The following is a 6,000-nucleotide window of genomic DNA, read 5'->3' on the forward strand; positions in this document are numbered from 1 at the left end:
TCAATTTATCTAGGTTCCATCTGCTTAACTTCCTACCTTTTTAAAATTTCGTACGGTTTGAACTTACAGTTCATAACCAACAAATAATGCTCGTTGTCCTCATCTGCCCCTGTAAACGTATTACAGTTTAAAATCTTGTTTAGAAATCTCTGTCTTTCCAATATTTAATCAGTCTCAGAACATCCAGTTTCCCCAGGTCTCTTCCACATTACAACGAAGTGTCAGTAATGATTAAATTATGCTCTGTGCAAAATTCTTTCTGGCGGGTTACTTTTTCATTCGCTTCGCCTAGTCCATGTTCTTCTAATACTTTTACATCTCCTCACATTTTCGTATTGTAGAATTCCAGTTCCCTCGTCACAATTAAATTTTCGCCTCCCGTAACTATTACTATAATTTATTTTATCTCATCGTACATTGTTTCAATCTCGACATTATCAGTGGAGCTATGTGACATATCAACTTTTAGTAATGTTGGCTTCGTGTCTATCTCGGATACGATATTTCTCGCTGCATATAGCTTCATCCTATTCCCCTTTTTAAATTGTCTAGCCTCCTTACCCGATTAAGGGAGCTAACATACAATACTTGACCTGTAGATTGTTAGTTTTGTCAAGCTTGACAGGACCATTGGTGACCTGCTTTCAAGAAATGATGCAACGTGACCAAGCATATGAAGATGAGCCCCCAGGGCCCGAAATGCATCCTGCTTTTGGAACAAAAATCACTATTAGTGACTAAAGCAGTTGGTTTCTTTTCTTACTTCTACTTTAGTCGATGACGTTCCATCCAACACAACGGTCTGCGTCTTTCCTGCCAGAAAATCGTTCTTCCCGTCAAAAATTTCACTTCAGATCCCATATGACGTTCTTTTGATAATTACCGTAGGTGTGTTACTGAGACAATTACTTTTCCGAAGTCAAGAAATAGCCTACTGCTTCTAGCTGACTGCCTTGACACATGGCTTTCACAATGTTATGTGAGAAAAGTGCAGGCTGGATTTTATGTGACTGATGTTTTCAGAATCCATGCTGGTTGGCACGGAGGTCATTCTGTTAGAGATACCTCATTAGATTTGAGCTCGAAATATGTCCTAAGAGTCTACAACAACTATAGATGTCAGGTATATTGGGCGGTAGTTTCGTGGATCACTTCTGTTATCCTTCTTGCAGACCGATGTGATTTGCACTTACTTACACCCACTGAGCACAGTTTTTGTTCGTTAAATCTACTGTATATTATGGTTAAAGGAGAGGCTAACTCAGCCGCAAATTGTGTACAGAATTTGATACAAATTCCATCGCACCATGGAGTTTTGTTTAATTTTAATCTTAATGTGCTGTAAGCATGTCATTTTTAGTGTCTCGCAGCGTTTAATGCCATAGAGGGGAAAGTAGCTAATCACTAATAACGACATATAAAGCATTGTAATTAAAAGAAAAAGCCGTCTTATGCAATATTAAGTCTTCATTCAAGAAACTTACAAGTTAAATCGTAATTTGGGATTCAGCGGAGTTTTTGGTTCTGTTGTTTTCAATTCGAAGGACTCATGTGAGTGAAAACAGTCACGAACTCATAACCATGTTTGCAGTACAAAAACGTTTTTTTAAAAATTAATAACAACCTGTCTCCTATGAACCTAGGAAGGCATTCGAGTCAATATGTTACATGGTTCTGTCATGCCAGTATCTACCTTTTCCACATAATTTTCGTTATTTCACATGAAAAGCGATTCCTCTTATACTCCTGTGTAGCGGTCAGATTCCTTAGCACTAGCATGCTCGGATAAAGAAAGAAATATTCACGCGCACGAAGTACACAACTTCCATAAATGTCCCTGCCTAATGGCCGGATGCGAACATGCACAAGAGATGGTCGCTCTAGGGTATCAAAAGGGAACAAGAAAATTAAGATATAGGACCGTAACCGGGCTACGCTTTCTATTATTACTTTAAAAGTACCGTCGCTGGTCGTTCCACTGTTGTTAATTAGAGGAATTCGTCCGCCAGCGTGCTCATGCGCAGCGAACTTTACAGAGATCGTACGTCGTGTTGGCGTTTGCATACAATCTCTGGCAGCCTTTGCGTGCTCGCCGACACGGTGCCGAGTACCGTTACAGATATGTCGCCCCTTAACATCGCGGCCGTTCTTCTGCCAAAGACCAGTTCTGAATTATGCAACTGACACAAAAAAAAGAAATGTCACCCAGTCGCGCGGCTTGCCTGCCTCGCGTGGTATTTCAAACAGTCACATTCCTGTTACAGGAGCGTTTAAATCGTTATTAGTAGAGATAGGAAATTCCACTTCTAGGACGGCTTCGTTCAAGAATCTGATTAATTTCTAGACCAGTATCTCATCCAGGAATAACAGTAGACGAGAGTAATTAAATGTTTTTAGTAGCAATGAAAGAAAGGCCAACAGTTTACTTCATTACGTAGTACGTTGAGAAAGCCGTATCGCCTTGGCCATGAAATAGCGGGTTAATGTAAAGTTAAAGTTAAACTGGACGTTTTTTGCTGCGATTGTAATAATCGACAACTACATACATCACCTTGTGTCTACCAGTCATCGTTTTTACTAATTGGTGAATGTGACAAACAACAGACGTTTCTTTTATAACAAATGGCGAGCTCTGAGTATAATATTAATTTTTTTTTGGGTCGCAAAGAAAATGTCCCTGATTACAGGTGTACAACAAAATGGCATAACGCAGAACTGTTGAAAAACCACATACTTTCTAAATGTAAAATTTCTCTTGAAACACTTTAACTGAAGACTGATATGTGAACGAAATAAACAGGGTAACGTGTACTCCATATGCAGCGTTTCGGAGAAATCATCAACTAGAAAGCTGACATACTTTCAGTACTGTCTCTAATTCTACCCTCTTTGGCAGTGACGCCGTCCGCTGTGGCACAGCGGTTCTAGGCGCTTCAGTCCGGAACCCCGCGACTGCTACGGTCGCAGGTTCTAATCCTGCCTCGGGCATGGATGTGTGTGATGTCCTTAGGTCAGTTAGGTTTAAGTAGTTGTAAGTTCTAGGGGACTGATGACTTCAGATGTTAAGTCCCATAGTGCACAGAGCCATAGGCAGTGACGAATATCTCAAATCAAGGGAGGTACATTGAGCAACAAAAATTTGTTTGCTTCGAGCACCTTCGCGTCCAATGACCAAAATTATCAACACAGTGTCTAGCACGCGACCTTCCAGGCACTGGATTCCACAGATTCTGTATATGAATACTGGATCTTAATCGTTTTCAGTTCACTTACTCTTTCTATAGGCTGGCAGTGTGATCCAAACGTAAACAGTTTCACCATTACGTTGTTTACTTTCACAATTCTAATTATTAATAATTGTACACTGAAACGCCAAAGAAACTGATATAGGCAAGCGTGTTCAAATACAGAGAAATGCAAACAGGCAGAATACAGCGCTGCTGTCGACAACGCCTATATGAGACAACAAGTGTCAGGCGCAGTTGTTAGATGAGTTACTGCTGCAACAATGGCAGGTTAGCAAGATTTAAATGAATATGAACGTGGTGTTATAGTCGGCGCACGAGCGATGGAATGTACCATCTCCGAGGCAGCGATGAAGTGGGGATTTTCCCGCACGACTTTTTCACGAGTGTGCCGTGAATATCAAGAATCGGGTGAAACATCAAAGCTCTGATATCGCTGCGGCCGGAAGAACGGGACCAAAAACGACTGAAGAGAATCGTTCAACGTGACGGAAGTGCAACCCTACCGCAAATTTCAATGCTGGGCCATCAAGAAGTATCAGCATGCGAACCATTCAACAAAACATCATCGAAATGGGCTTTCGGAGCCGAAGGCCGACTCGTGTGCCCTTGATGACTGCGCGACACAAGGCTTTCCGCCTCGTCTGGGCCCGTCAACAGTGACACTGCACTGTTGATGACTGGAAACATGTTGCCTGGTCAGAAGAGTCTCGTTTCAAACTGAATCGAGCGGATAGACGTCTATGGGCATGGAGACAACCTCATGAGTCCATAGACGCTGCGTGTCAGCAGGGGACTGATCAAGCTGGTGGAGACTGTGTAATGGTATGGAGAGTGTGCAGTCGGAGTGATATGGGACCCCTGTTACGTCTAGATACGACTCTGACAGGCGACACGTACGTTAGCATCCTATGTGACCACCTGCATCCATTCATGTCCATCGTGCTTTCCGACGGACTTGGGCAATTTCAGCAGGACAGTGCGACACCTCACACCTCCAGAATTGCTACAGAGTGCCTCCAGGAACACTCTTCTGAGTTTAAACCCTTCCACTGGCCTCCAAATTCCCCAGACATGAACATTACTGAGCAAACTGCCTATTGGCTTCTGTCTCGGGTTCTTCGGCCGACATTCATCTAATGATTTTTCTGACGTTTCGCCAGCACGAGTGACTGGCATTGTCAAAGCTTCACCCTCCATTGCCGGAGGGTGAAGCTTTGACAATGCCAGCCACTCGTGCTGGCGAAATGTCAGAAAAATCATTAGATGAACGTCGGCCGAAGAACCCGAGACAGAAGCCAATAGGCAGTTTGTCAACAAGTGGCCACGAAAGCCTTAGCAATTTTGGATTACTGAGCAAGTCTGGGATTCCTTGTAACGTGCATTTCAGAAGAGACCTCCACCCTCGTACGGATTTACGACCAGCTCTGCAGGATTCATGGTGTCAGTTCCCTCCAGTACCACTTCAGACGTTTGTCGAGTCCATGGCACGTCGTGTTGTGGCATTTCTGCGAGCTCGCAGGGGCCCTACACGATATCAGGCATCTGTACCAGTTTCTTTGGCTCTTCAGTGTATATACAGGAACAGAAAGTGAAGAAAAATATACAATACAATAACATTTATTACACTAGTTTATGAAGATTCCGTAGTTGAATTATAAGATATGTTATAAAAACAGCTACAACCACTTGCTTGATTACGTTTTTAATACATTTAATTGTTTCTTGCGAGTTACTCCTTTAGAATATTTTGTTCTTCATCAGATGACTGGATTGTACACTGCTATGCAAAACTGAAGGACAAAATTAACTTACACGTTATGTTTCACTGCCAAGTAACATAGCTCGATCAAACTTAAAATTTGGACCATACGTAGAACTACTACAGTCCAGGAGGCAACTGAAAGGAGTATGCAGCGAGAGGAACAGAAACAACACTTTTATTCAAAGACAATAATTACACTGAAGTCACCGCGGTTCATGACGGTCCCCTCGACTTTACAAACGGCGGGACATGGTGTGTGATCACCAAGGATGATGATTTGAATAGTTTGGAGAATGAAAGCACAATATTTTTATGTCAAAAGAGATTAGATGAAAAACTGGTAGAAACAGAGTTTGATAATACAGAAGATCAATATCATTATATTGTAAATAAACTACATGAAGCCGCCAAGGAAGCTTTAGGAGAAACAGAAGAAACACGTACAAACCATCCATTATACTACTGGAACGAAGACATTAAAAAGGAAGTGAAATTAAAGAAAGAAAAATATTTCAAATGGTTAAATACCAGAAATCTTCAAGATAAAATAGAGCTTAATGCACAACAAGCGAAAATCCGGAAAAAGGTTGCAGGAGCAAAAAACAAAGTTTGGGACCAGTCATGTCAAAAAATTGAATCCTATATTGGTGGTAAAAGAAACACAGAAGCATGGAAAACTATAAAAAATTTAAGAAGGAATTCCAAAGAAACAACACATATTAAATATATTACTCATGACTCTTGGGAAAAATATTTTAAAAGTTTATTAACAGAAAACAGGGAAGAATACTTGGGAAACCCTGAATATAATGAAATGATAGATCTACAAGCAGAGAATTACATCCGTTTGGAAATAGAGACAGTAAAAACTGCAATAAAATCTTTAAAGAATGGAAGGGCTACAGGCATTGGAGGTATTCCTGCAGAATTATTAAAATTAGGAACAAATAAATTAATGGAATTGTTAAGAAACCTTTTCGAAAGATGTTT

Source organism: Schistocerca cancellata, chromosome 7 (assembly GCF_023864275.1).
Source record: "Schistocerca cancellata isolate TAMUIC-IGC-003103 chromosome 7, iqSchCanc2.1, whole genome shotgun sequence".
Taxonomy (NCBI): domain Eukaryota; kingdom Metazoa; phylum Arthropoda; class Insecta; order Orthoptera; family Acrididae; genus Schistocerca; species Schistocerca cancellata.